The following is a 14,306-nucleotide window of genomic DNA, read 5'->3' as shown; positions in this document are numbered from 1 at the left end:
CCTAACATCACTGACAGCTGGGTTGGGAGGGGTGCTACTCATTACTGCTGTGAGGATGGGAGTTCCAGCTCCCCACATGGTCTCCACTGACCCTGTAGGTGGGGGCACATTACTGGCAGGTGGGGATGAAAGTCCTGGCTGCTTTCTTGGCTTTCTCTGACACCACACCAGTGCTGGGTTCTTCATTACCAGCCTCAGAAGGGTTGAAGTCTAGGCTTCCCACAGGACTTTGCTGGTGTGAGTAGAGGTGGGCCACAGTTTCTCCTGTGGTGTTTGGCTGGAATAGAGTGGTTTAGGGTTGGAGCGTTTTCTTTCTTGCTAGGCTACCTCTTTTATGGTCCTTTTGCTAAAGGAAACATGATTTTATTGGGGCCTTATTTGTCTGCATCTGTTGGTATTTCCTGGTTGTTAGCTTTTGCTTCTCCAAGTCAAGATATATGAGGCAAAATGAAAACCCAGGAAAGCTAAAGCTCACCACTGTGTCATTCCTCAGTCCTGGAAGGTCTCCTTTCTTCCTTCAACCTTTCATAATCTTTTTATGTTTGTTTTATATACAATGTGCAGTGGTTTAATTATATTGGGTTGGCCAAAAAGATGTCACGGAAAAACCCGAATGAACTTTTTGGCCAACCCAATACTTAGCAGGAAGAATGGGGAAAAGTATATCCACTCCACCTTATTGGAAGTAGAAGTCCATCCATTGATTTTTTTTTTTTTTTTGGAAATAAAATCACTTTATTCTAATTAATTCACAAACAAAAGCATGTTTAAGAGGCCACACAAACATTCACCTAGCCCCAAACTCAGTATCATCTCAGGGAGCTTCTATATGCTGAGAATACCCTCTTCCACTGCAATCCTGAAGCACAAAAGCTACTAATGATTGAGGAGCGGTTAACTGGTGGCTTCACACTTTATATCTTCACTATCAATTATATTTTTAATGCTAAATCAACCTGGTCATGAGAGATGATTTTTCATACCTTCAACTGGAACTTCTTGATTAAGCTAACCCGTTCGCCAGTCTGCACTGTTTCGGCACCTCACTGAAACCTTCACAAAGCTTAAGGTCACCCTGGTTCTGGGCACACTCCAAAAACTGTTTCACCTCAAAAAGGCATGGGCCATTCTGCTGCTGCTGTGCCAGCTGGGTTCCCTGAGGCTCCTGGTAAGTGATGTCAGGCCTTGAGGGCTCAGCATTACTTCCTCCACTGAAGCCACCAGTGATGGCATGACCCAGAGTGTGGCCGACAGCAGAACCCACAGCCACACCGGCTGCAGTGGTTGCCATCTGGGCCATCAGACCTGGCTGCCGAGGAGCAGCAGCAGGTGAGCCAACAGCAGATGGTGGAGCCACTGCTGGTGGCTGAGCTGCGGGCGCTGGCCTGGGTGCAGTTCTCATCTGAGGCGCCCGGCTGGCCGGAGGGGCTACGCGGGAAGTGTGGCTTCGGCTTCCACGAGGCATCGTAAACGCGGGATGAAGCAGGGTCTACAAACGCAACACTCCATCCATTGATTTTTGAATTTAATATTATGGTTTTTGTTTTTTTGGGTTTTTTTTTAATATTATGGTTTTTTGTTTCTGTGAGTTCTGTTTGCTTTATTTTTTTCCTAATCTGACTGGGTTTTAGGGTTTTTTCTTTTAATAGTCCTTCTATTTTTGCTCATATTTTAAAACCTCTATTTTATCTCTTTAGACACATTAACTCTCATTTTCTCAGGATAAATGGTCATCACCACCTATCATTTGAATTCAATGGACCATGTTTAGCTTTATCTGATTATAAGATATTTTATGAATAGTTTACAGCAATTCATATTAAAAGAAAGACAACTTCATTAGAATTTTTATCAGAATTTCAACATAGCAAATCCAAATTCTTAGCCCATATTTTCCTGATTTTTAAAGGGCAGCATCCTTTGACAGTACACCTAACTGCTCATCAGCTTCTATGCATGAACATGAAACATAAACCATCTTGTAGATACTGATTCCAGATTTTAGATTCATCTCTAATAGGTTCTAGTGTATCATTGTTTCTGGTTCTTTTCTTTGGACATGCATTGTTAAAGTCCAAAACCTGAATGGTTAATAGTTTTGTTGAGGAGACAGTGGTTAATATCTTTGCTACATAATTGCAAAATATTTTCATTTTTAGATTTACAAATACCAACTAGAATGACTAAATCAATAAAATTAAAAAGAATTTCTGTATTATCTGTTTCCTTCTAGTCATTTTTGTATACCCTTTTGTCAAGTAAAGTAAAGCATTTGTCAAATAAATCTTGGTACAGAAACATCAGGATAAGTGAAAGAATACTGTTCACATTGTTTTAGTGAAATGAGGTGGTCCAGGTTCTTTATGCAAAGTATTGTATGGTAAAACAATTCTTATTCATAGTTAGAACTACCTCTCTGCCTTTTGAAAGTAATCTGTCACTTTTCTCTGATTCATTTAGAATCTTCTTTTTATCTTTGGTGTTATTTCATTTCACTGTAGAACTTTATTACTATAGTTATTCTGTATCTAGGTGTATTTTTTGTAGATATTTTTAATTAATATTTTTGAGGATTTTTTTGAGTCTGATAATGTAATAACTGATATCTTCATAGGTCTAAGTTCACTGCTGTTTCTGCTGGTTCTTGCTCATTGTGCTTTGTTTCTTCATAGTATATGTGTGTAGTTTTTAAATTTTTTGTGGGGTTTTTTTGTTTGTTTTTTTGGTTTTTATATTTTAGGCTGAGTATCTTTATCTTTGGGTTTATTTTTTTTCTTTTTTACTGACCAGGACTTAACTGAATTTACACATAGAGTTTTGTGGAGATTTTTTTGGGTCTTTTGTTTGTGTGTGTGTTTTTTGCTTTGCTGGTTACCTAGGAGCATTGTCTACTGAGACTTCATAGCTGAGGGGTTTTTTTTGACCGCCAGAAGGCATTAATTTAGATGCAAACTTGTGAAGGGGCCAAACTGTGGTTATAAGTTCTCAAAGGACATTTCTTCTCCTCCCCTTTACTCCACAGGACCATTCTTCACAGTGGATTTGTTTCTCATTCTCCCCTTCCCTGGGGAGAAAGCAGCTTTACATCTTTTAGATCCTCCACACCCCCCTACCTTGAGCAAACCTTAGGCTTTATCTTCATTTCCTTTGTCCATACACTCCCAAACCAGATGCTCAAAGTTACAGAGTTCACAGCGTGTCCACAGGACAGAGATATGTGATTTTAGGATGTTAATGATTCCTTTCCAGGATAATCTGAGCCTTAGTAAGTATTAAATGCTAAATTACTCTTCACAGTTAGCCAGGATCTACATTGGAGACTACATACTTTCCTATAACACATTCTTCAAACATACACAGAGAGGTTTGGAAAACAAGTTTAATTATTTTACTGACTATAAGATTTTATTTGACAGTGTTTGCTTCCCAAATCAAAATGGATTTTATATTCTGTTCATTTAGGGGTGAGATTGTGGTTATGCAGGAACCTCTGGTGGGGTCCACCTGTGGTGGAGAGTGACTAGTGGTACAGATAGTGCATTTCAACTCAGGCCAAGCTGGAACATGCACCTTTATAAAATGCAGCTGTTACACTTGTACACACGCGGTGTAGAATAGACCTTCAGTGTTCCCACAAGATAATCCCCAAAGAGGTTGCATCATGACCTAAACTTTTATTTTTTTAATTATATAGCCTGTATGTAGGCTTAATGTTATGGAGTTCACAGAATAATAGTCTCTTCAGTTTGCCTTTGACTCTTTTTAACCACCCCCCTGTGCCTCAGAAGACATTTTCTTGCATAGTAGGCTGCCTTCCGACTTCCACTGGGCATGTTTTCCAGCCCGTTATCTTTCATTTCCATGAGCTTCTTTACCGAAGACAAGATTCTGTGGTAACTTGGTCCTCTTCCCTATTATGCAGCAGAAACTGCTTCTAAAATGCTGGAATAGTGTTTTCCTTTGAAAAAAGTTGGGTTAACAGCTGCTTTGCTGTCTCATCACCTGTTGCTACATTGACAAGGCCTCAGTTACCTCCAGAATCAGGTGGTCATGAAGCCTCAGGCCAGCATGTCCAATACCACTGTGGTGTCTTCTCAGAAGTGCTCTCTTTCACTTGATGAGCAGTTTCTGTACTAGTTGCCTTTAAACATTTTGTGAACCATATTTTCTTACTTCCACACTAGAGTATATTTGTGAACTTAATTTTCACAACTGTAAACCACTTATGAATTTGACATTTTACTCTTAAATTACTAAAAGGATCTGTTTTATGGCCAAAAGCCATTTTATGGCTTTATATATTTTCACCTTTTCTTCACTTCTTTAAAAAGTACCAGCAGTTAGTATTCTTTTGGGGGGCCTTTTATTCTTTTGGGGAGTCCTATATAGACCCCCAAAGTTTTTTGGTTTTTGTTTTGGAATCACTCCATGAGAATTGTAGGGTAGGCATAATTGAGCTGAGGACAACAGACTAAATTATACTGAACTGAGATTCTGTTTTTAATGTTTTCATTTTCCACTTACCAGAGAAGGAGCTTCCTCTTGTTCATGTCAGCAAAATTGCAAACCACCACTTATCAAACTGCTGGGATTGTGAGCAGTCAGGACTGCAAAGATTAAGTTTAGAACAGTCAGATTTATAATAATCTCTAAGTTAGTTTTACTTCTTAAAGGAGTTTTCTCATTATTATTATTCATGTAATCATAGATATCTATAAAGATAAAAAAAATCTGTTATGTAAAATAATTCTTTCTTTTTCTCCACTTTTTATTTTTGTGGTTTTTAAGTCATACATCTGCATATCTGTTCCTAGCCATTCAACTCGGGCTGAGGACTAATTGAACATTTCTCTTTTAATCCAATGTTGGCACGGTAAAGGCCTTAAGGAAGCTGAGTAAACTCGGAGTACAGCAGAGAAGCCCTGTGCCAACTGATGGCCACCCTACCCCTTATAGCCCAGGTCCTTAGAATTTTGAGTTTAATTCACAGATTAAGAAATGATGTAATGGCAGCTTTGCTTCTTATAAATGACTCTCTTAAACTGCAACTGAAGAACAGGACCTTACGTATTTTTTAAAAATAAATAATGAGCTTTTATTATCCTCAACAACTGAAGAAAATCAAGCCTGAAATCTATGGCCTTAAGTAGCCCCACTATGGATGGTGGAAGACCTTATGTATTTTTTTGAAGGATGTACAGTTTGAATTTCATAAAACCCCTGTAGAAGCCTATAGAAGTAAGAGTATCTGTGAAAGTCCTGCTCGTAACATGAGACGAACTGTTCTTTGTTCTCGTTGAAGATTGTGAACAGTGTGTTAAATAATATTAATGGCTGGGACTGTCAGTACTTAACAGTACTTTCCTTGTACAAGTGATTTTATTGATTGATACAGACTCAATGTAACGGGAGCAGATTATTTTTACTGATTTTATCGAAACCTTAACCAAGTTTGTTAGTGCACCACTTATCTTTAAATAGATCTAGATGATGATGTAGATTAAGAAAAGCAGACCACCATCCATCTCTTTTTGATCTGTTAATAACTTAAATCCATCATGGCTAGCAAGTGTTTTCAGATTCTGTTGTGCATACATGTTTCTCTTGTCCTCGGTTAGAAATCCTATAACTTTGTTTCAGTGGTTGGTTTTTCATGCAGGAAAACCCTAACCACTTATCCAGAATTTGGCAGACAAGTTTGTCATCATAATTGGTGAAGTAATTGACAAAATGTGAAGGAAAAAAAAAAACTTTAGAAGTCTCTGTTATTAAATTTCATTTTTGTATGCAGTAAGCTAGAGATTTTTAGGTTTTATGGTAGTTATGTGAGAGTTTTTTGTGCTAAGTTGAAAACACTCTATGAAGCCTAATTACACTCTAATAACTTAGGACAATGTATGATATTTCTTCTCATTATACTATATTTTAAAGGTTTTGCATTTTAATTATAGAGAATTGTGCTGCTTAATTTCAAATGCCTTTTTTCCCCAGTGATTTGCCTGCTTCCCATTGATCTCAAAATAATATTTTGTTTAAAATAATTTTTAGTGCAGAAAAATGTAAGTTTCTGAAGCCATACATGTTATTTCTTTAAAGATCACAGTACACTTTCCTTTCAAAAAAATAAACCAGTATTTAAAATTTTCTGATGATGCATTCTTGCTCACCTTCCGTGGATAAGCCGGGTGGAAGCCTGTCCTACATAACTGTGGATAATGAGCCTTCACAGGTCAGATGGGTCAGTGGAGGTGAGATCAGTAATGGCAAATTGAGAAGTTTTAGGAGCCTCAGAAACGCTTATGATTTCATGGAGAGGAACCTGTGTGAAAGAAGGAGATGGAAAGAAAATACGTGTTCCAGTGCTCCGTGGCCCCAAAGCTTTGATCAGGCTTAAAACTTACAACTTTGGGAGTTATAAATCTATGAATTATCAGGTGTTGACCACCTGGTTTGGCAGTCTGTACTGATATAAAAAATACTCTCAGTAGTCATTAACTAAGGTTCAGTGCCCTAAACTAGAGCGCTGGGTTAATAAGATGAGTGTTTTGGGTTGAGTCTTCCTCTCGAGCCTGCTGTTCTTTGGCAGGGCTCAGGGCTGATGCTGTTTCTAGAAAAAGAATGGGTGAGAACACACAGACCTTTCCTCATTTCTGGGAGTCCAGCTCAAAGCCCCTTCTAGAAACAGATATCCAATAGTTGGTGATGCCATTTCATGCATGTGGAGAGAAAGACAGACAATCTATTACTTTTTCTTCACATTCACACTTCTCTTAAAAAGTAGATGGTTTTATCTGACAAAAACTTAACACCTTGAGCTAGCATTATATTTCTGTGACTATCAGTTTCTTTAAGGTAGCTACAGTGGTCTTGAGTCTCTCTTTACTACTGCAGTTTTCTATTCAGAGAAGATTTTAGGAAGCCTGACATTCTTGAGATATTTTTGTATTTTATCAGATTTGTATATGATCGATTCATGAATTTTTAAAAGAACCGGCTTTTGTAGTGAGGTTCACTTTTAGTTTGATGACTGTAGTTTAATCAAAGGAAGATCATAATGTATCTATTCTATGGCCATTTATTTTCTGATCTTAGTCTATTCACAGACATCAAGAGTTCTCTCCTTGCAGGTTAATATATTTTTAATATTACAGTATTTTTTGTTATTGTTCTGATTTACACGTATGTTCATATTCAACAACTTTGAAAAACACAAAAGAATAAAAATAATTATCTGTAATTCTTCCACGTAGACCATTGGTTCTGAACCAGGGGCAATTTTACCTCACAGTGTACATCTGGTGATGCACAGAGACGTTTTTGGTTACCACAGCTGAGGATGCGGGTGCTGCTAGCATCTAGCGAGTAGTTCAGGGAAGCTAACCATCCTACAGTGCACAGGACAGCCCCAGGCAAACAGGCATTTGGCCCACAATGTTAACATTGGCAAGGATGAGAAGCCCTGATTTAGACATCTCAAAACTATAGTGTGCTTCCTTTGTCTTCTTCCTATGCATATTTTTAATCTTATATTTTAAAATACTTGTTACATCATCTATAATGCTTTATAAACTCTTTTAAAAATATATCACAAACATTTTTCATGTGTTAAATATTCCTCTAAGAGAAGGTTTTTTTTTTTAATGTTTTAACTTTTATTATGGAAATTTTCAGCATGTAAAGACCAGACAGAATAACGTAATAAACTCTCAAGTACTCATCACCCAGCATCATGGTTGATAATCAACCATTATCAGCTCAGGGGCAGTCTCATCTATATTTTATCCTACTCTCCCATGTTATTTTGAAAAAACTCCAAGATATCATAGTTTCATCTATAAATATTTCAGTATGTATCTCTAATAGATAAAGATTCTTTTTAGAAACAATTTTAATAAAGGCTTCATAATATTTTACCCTATCCTGTGGATACATTATAATTTATTTAACCAAGAGTCTACTGTTGAGTTTTGGGATTATTTCTAGTTTCCCCCTAAAAAAAATTTTTTTTAATCTTCATATGACATATTTTCCTTGTTCTACAGGTGAAGTAGAAAGTGTGCAAACTAAGCAAGGCAAGAATGAGCACAAGACCCTTAATTTCATTAAGCACTGTGTAACTGGTAAAGATTAATGTACATATCTCTTGCTAATTCTTTCCAATTACTTAGTTCATATAAATTCCCAAGCCTGGTTAATTATGCTGAAGTCAGGTAGTAATTTTGAGCAGCGTTCCAACGACAAGGGAATTTTCCTGGTAAAACCTTGCCCTCTCACACAGACTCTCAGCAGATTAGGCCCTCAGCCTGGAGTCCATTCATTTTCTGCTCAGGCCTAATTGCTGCCGACTGGCTGCCACAGGTACCTGGATAGCCTGTGTTTAAGGAGGCAGGGACTTCTGAGAACAAATCAGGAAAGATTAATTGTTTGTTTTGTTCCCTCCCAAGAGAAATGTGGGTGCTTAATCAAGAAAAATAATTTCTTCTGTTGATTTAGCTTATTTGGAGAAAAGATAATCGTGTAAAGCTAGGTGCAAAATGATGCCTTTTATAAGAGGTATTGCCACTTACCTACACAAGAGACAAGGATACAGGGAAATAAACGTGAGACACTGATGAAATGGATGAGGATGGCTCACATTTCTCACAGTAAGTAATCTGGCTGTTGGGCTTTTATTTGTACCAGTAGTGCTAGCTAGTATTGTCATTTGTTTTGTCTGGGTCTTCGGAAATCTAATCAAGGAGACAATAGTGTAAAAAAAAAAATCAACAACACTTTTCCAAATTGTTCTTAATTGCTCGAGTATAAAGTGAGCTAAATGCTGTGATGTTTCCAATTAAGGGACCTATTTTAAGCAAGCAGTATTAAATCTATCTTTCCCGATCTGATAAATAAGCAGTCAAAGAGCGGAGTAGATTAATTGAGAGCCCTTAGTTCCAGATTCCTTATAACAGGTAGTGTGAGCCAACATTTATTCATGATTTGGGGCAATTTTTGGCGTGGTAACTGTATCTTGTATCACTTGTATCTTCTGGTCAGTCGAAAAAGGAAATTGATTAAATGTTATATCATATTGCTTATGATTTTTTTGTACCCCAAACCACTTGCTTTCCAAAATCTCAAGTTATATGAAAAGGATTTTTGATATGTTCTAAATCAAAGTTTACCTTTGACTCTGGAAGGTGAAAGGGAGTGAATTACACGAGGAATGTGTATTGTCCCTCTGACAGGAAGGGATAGAGCTATAAACACAAGAGTGTCTACACTAGGCAAGAGTCGACACAATTTTTTCTGTAAAACAACAGCTAGTAACTATTTTAGACAATACACACTGTACAGGCTGTCACACCCTTCACCTCTGCCACTGTAGTGTGAAAGCTGCCGTAGATGATGTATAAAACAAGGACAGGGGCTGTGTTCCAATAAAACTTTATTTGTAAAAGCAGGCAGCAGGCCAGATTTGGCCCTCGGGCTATAGTTGACCCCTGGACTTAGAGGCTGGTAGCAGATTGGGGTGGATGGGTAACAGCAGAGGGCTGGAATGAAGAGCGTGGCCTGGCATCAGGTGGATGTGGGTTCAGAGTCCTGAATCTCTACTTGCTGCTGTGTAAGCTAGGGTAGTTAATTAAATTCTCTGAGCACTAGTCACCTTTTCTGTAAAGAGGGATGAAAAGATATACCTCATTAGAGGTATATCTTTATATATTAATTGTATATTAATATTATACAATTGTATATTAATTGTATATTAATATTGTATATTAATATTAATTGTATATTAATATTAATTGTATATTAATTGTATATTAATACATGAGGCATTATCCAGTTCCTGAAATAGAATAGCATACAATAAAAAAATACCTATCATTTTTTTCCCTCAGATCCAGGTTATATGTGGCACATTTGTTTGTCTTCATTTTTCTGAAATCCCAGAATATTCCTGGGACTCCAAGGAGCCACAGGGATTAATGCCTAATCTTAATTATTTAGCCATGAAAATTAAATTAGAAAATATTCTTTCAGGAACCTATCTAACCAATTCAGCTAAAACCGTGACTAATTAAAAATGCTTTTGGAGGCCATACAAGGCAGAAATTTTGAAAATGATACAGAATGTTGTCACTAGGAAGTGTTGGTAAAATCTTTTATCCATTCACTCCCTTATTCATTACAGTAATTCATAAAATAAACACTTTTTCAAGACCTATTCAGGATCAGATACTCTGCATCATACTTTACATTTATTACTTCACAGTCCTCACCACCGTCCTTGCTCAGTAGCATCGTCTGGTATTTGAAGTCAGTCTGCTTAAATACGGACCGTTTTGTATAGGATGACATGTGTAAGCCTATTTGTAAAGTACCCCCGTTTTCCTCAGTAGACAAAATAGTAGCAACCAGCAGGCAATTTGGCTTGAACTTTTTAAAGAATCTGCTGGTCAAGGGAGAGATCTGAGGAGGGCTGGGGTGGGAGTCTTGTCCCTAGAGGAGCAATACATGTGGCATTCTCGGTAGCAGGTCTCCAAGGTGGAGTGTACCTGATGATCCACTGGGATGCAGGAAGCAGTCATGCAACTTGCAATTATATTGATTTTTAAAAATCTGATAAAGAAGTAAGTTTAAGCTTTATTAATATTGCTGTACAGGGAATTACCTGGTGGTCCAGTGGTTAGGACTCAGCGCTTTCACTGCCTGGGCCCAGGTTCAATCCCTAGTTAGGGAACTAAGATCCTACGAGCCATGCAGCACAGCCAAGAGGACAAAAAAAAGTGCTGTACAGACCGATACTGGCCCTCTTGTGAGTCCAAACATAAGTCAGCCTGGGGTCCACAACCAGACGCCTGACTCTGGTGCCCTCGCTTGCTTGAACATTCTAGTCTGTTGCAGTTTGCAGTGCCCGATTAGGTGGATTTATGGGGTATATTACCTACTTTCAGCTAAATCTCACAGAAGGCTCAAGTAGCTTAATAAGAGCCCTAGAAAGAAACCACAGATGGAAGACAAAGCTAGAAGATGCTAGCCCAGGTGCATGGCGAACAGCAGGAAAATGGCAGCACTGGCGCCAGTGCTGCTTCTGTTCCTGCAAGCTCTGCAGCCCTCCCTTAACCTGGCCCTTCAGACAGAAGGCCCTTGGAACACCAGGTGGGAAGGAAGGTGGCTTGTGAAAGAACACAAGCCTGGGAGGGAACATAATAAAATTGGATGTTTGAAAACTTTTCTATCATTGTGGGATTTTGTTGCCAGAATTAATGTGTATAACCTGAAATTCTCTCTAGCTCCCTTAAAACTTGGAAAGGGCATTTTCTAACCTGTTCAACATCTTTCACAAGAAGAGTTTCAGTGGGTCTTGGACCCAGATTTTTTCTAAACGCAACGTTTTCCAGTTGTTCTGTAAGAACAACTGTGTGACACCAGGAAAGATTTCCTGGCCGCATTTCATTGAAAAGTCTTAGTGTTATTGGAGAATGGAATTGGAAAAATTAGTATTAGGATTCAGTAAGTACAGCTGTTGGATCTATTTGTCTTTCTGAGATACTGTTTTCTACAATAGCAGTCATTAAAACCAAATATTATGAAATAGAATTTTCAGTCACTCTTGAACACAACGGAGAAAAATCACTGTGTTCCAACCTAAGAGAGCATAGTCAATCACGTTACTCTCATGTTGAAATACCATTATCTGGAATTTTTAATAAGAACAGAAATGTTCTTTGTATCATTAATAAATACAACAAAGGAAAATTTGTTTTAAATATTAGTTCATCTTTATATTACTTTAAAATTTCCCTTGTGTATGTTTTAAATAGTACATAATTAATACAGTAGTACCTTTACATCAGGTACAATTAAATAAGTATTTTTTAGGGTGAGACCTCAGCCCTTTATCATTTGAGACGTGTACGATAAAAAACGTTCGGGAGGCATTGCCCTAAGGCACTGCTCCATGTCACTGGAAGTCCCTGTTCCATTCATGCCAATGTGTTTTAAGTAAGTAAAATGTGTTTAGAACTTTTTTTTTAATATTCTTCCTATGGTACTTCCTTGTAGTGTATTAGATAAAGTGCTCTATTTCTAAAATTATTTATTTTAAAAGGTCGTTCTCAATGCAGAATTTGGCAAACTCCCATTTTGCTTGTGGGGTGTAGATGGTGGGTGGATTTCAGGCTGGATGAAGAGGCTCACCTCCACACACCGGAAGCCGAGGGAATTGTGGTTCTGATGGTTGGAGTTAAGGTCTAAAGAAAGTCTGAAGCTTTTTAAAACATTCTGTGGCTTTGCCTTCTCTACTTTATCTTGTTCTGATTTACAGAATGAGTTTTTCCACAGGGGATGCCCTCTTCCTCGGTGGGTAATTGTGGCTTTTATCCCATTTCCTGTGTTCCCCACCCCTCGTAGTGATTCGAGAAGGCTAGTCGTTGCCTCTTGTCCCAGAGTGCCTTTTAGGCAGCAGGCACACCAATAAATTGAATTCTCCCCGTTGTCTCCCTCATCCACCTGGGTAGGAGGAAAGGGTCACAACATCTGAACAGAGGATAGGATGTTGGAGCTCTGATCATCTGTCTCTGCTACGATTTCAAACCATTCGTGATAGGAGACTCCCCTCCTTCCTTACATTCCACGCGCACAACCGAACTCAGCAGCATCATACCCAGGATGCTCTTGAGCTTATTTCAGGTGTTACTGTTCTTTGCCTTGTCATCCCGCTGTTGGAGACTTTCTCCACAGAGCCTCTCATACTGTTTTGGAATAATTTGGGCCATTCTTAGGTTCCTTTATGAAATCACCCTTTCACTAAGAACAGTCCCAGGACTGTGTCCTGGAAGCTATTCGTGATCAGTCAGAGGAGTACTTTGCTTGTCATCCCCACTGCCATTTTCACTGTTTGTGCTTTGCTCCTTTTCTCCAAGATCGTCACGGTAGTTTCCTCAGGAGCTCTGGCTACTCTGCGTAGTTTCTGGGTAAATATTTCTTCTCAGCTTCGTCTCTAATCATGATACCCACCTACCAAGAAATTATTTCATGGCTCCTTGTCAGCTACTAAATTGTGATGTTCTTACGCCAGGAGTTCAGAATGGCAGCCTTACTCTGCACGGAGCTTACGTGACAGCCACACTAGCCTACTAACTGCCCCTTGTCTTGGCTCTTGTGTTTACCGTACCCTGCGCCTGGTACACCCCCTTTTCTCATCTCTGTTTACCAACACATCCCACAAAGCTCATTTCCAGTACCTCCTCTTTATGGGTCCTTTCTCAGTTCTCCACACCCAGATGTAATATTCTCAAACCCTAATGCACTTTAGTTGACCATTATCCCATCCCATTTTACTTTCTGTTACAGCTTTTAGGGTACTAATTTATTTCTCCACACCTGGTTACCAGTCCTGCATGCCACCCATCTGGCCTCCCCCAGCATCTCCTAACTGTAGCTCAGCCCACCCTGAATGCTACTTCAGGACTGCCAGATAGATAGTTTGGTTTTAATGGTACTTGATGTTATTCTAATACTTCCTTTTGTTATTTTTGTCCCTCTCTGATAGTTTGGGATAGAATATTAGATTCAAATATAAGGAATACTGACTTTGATTATGCAGTATTTCATTGCATATACTCTCTGAGTTGATAGTGGTATTTTTGTATTATTTGTTATGTGCAACATTTAAAATTTGGCTACATGAAATTTAAAAATTCTCTTTAGCAAAAAGTCACCACAAATTCAAATCATAAGACAAACAGACTAAAAAACTGTACAATATATACAACAAAGGTCTAATTCCCACCATATGCGAAGTGCTTTTATAAGTCACTAGGGGGAAAACAATCAAATAGGAAAATGGGCAGAATTCATTCATTAAAAAATAATTACAAATGGTCAGTAAAAAAGAGAAAAATACTTTATTATTAATCAGAGAATAGTATATTAAAATGAGATAACATATTTACTTATAGATCTGCAAAGATCTATAAGTTAAACAAACATTTAAAACAAACATTTATACTGTTAAAACAAACACTTATACTCATTGTTGGTAAGGAGTAAACATTCTCACATACCTTTAAGGCATCTGCCAATTGTGGCAACATTTTGGAAAAACAACTTGGCAATTTCGTTTCTGAATTTATCCAACAATTATTCTTGCATAATTGGGCTATGCTGTATGTAAGGCATTTATTTCATTTCAATATAATTACAAAAGTTTCCCAATAAGAGTAGAATTGGTTAAAAGTATTAGAATATCCATACAGTGGAAGGCTATACAAAATACTCAATAGCAGTTCAAAAGAATACTGTAATTCTATATATACAGA

General features: G+C 37.9%; 1 protein-coding gene and 1 pseudogene across 1 annotated transcript in view; one reads left to right on the top strand and one right to left on the bottom strand.

Annotated features, from left to right (window-relative positions):
• The window catches only part of SNX24 (sorting nexin 24), a 160,588-nt gene that overhangs the window by 111,132 nt on the left and 35,150 nt on the right, over nt 1–14,306 (top strand). The window lies entirely within an intron of this gene.
• Nucleotides 727–1,500, bottom strand: LOC132423335 (coiled-coil-helix-coiled-coil-helix domain-containing protein 2 pseudogene; annotated as a pseudogene).

Source organism: Delphinus delphis, chromosome 3 (genome assembly GCF_949987515.2).
Source record: "Delphinus delphis chromosome 3, mDelDel1.2, whole genome shotgun sequence".
Classification (NCBI taxonomy): domain Eukaryota; kingdom Metazoa; phylum Chordata; class Mammalia; order Artiodactyla; family Delphinidae; genus Delphinus; species Delphinus delphis.
This window is presented reverse-complemented; position numbering and strand designations above follow the sequence as displayed.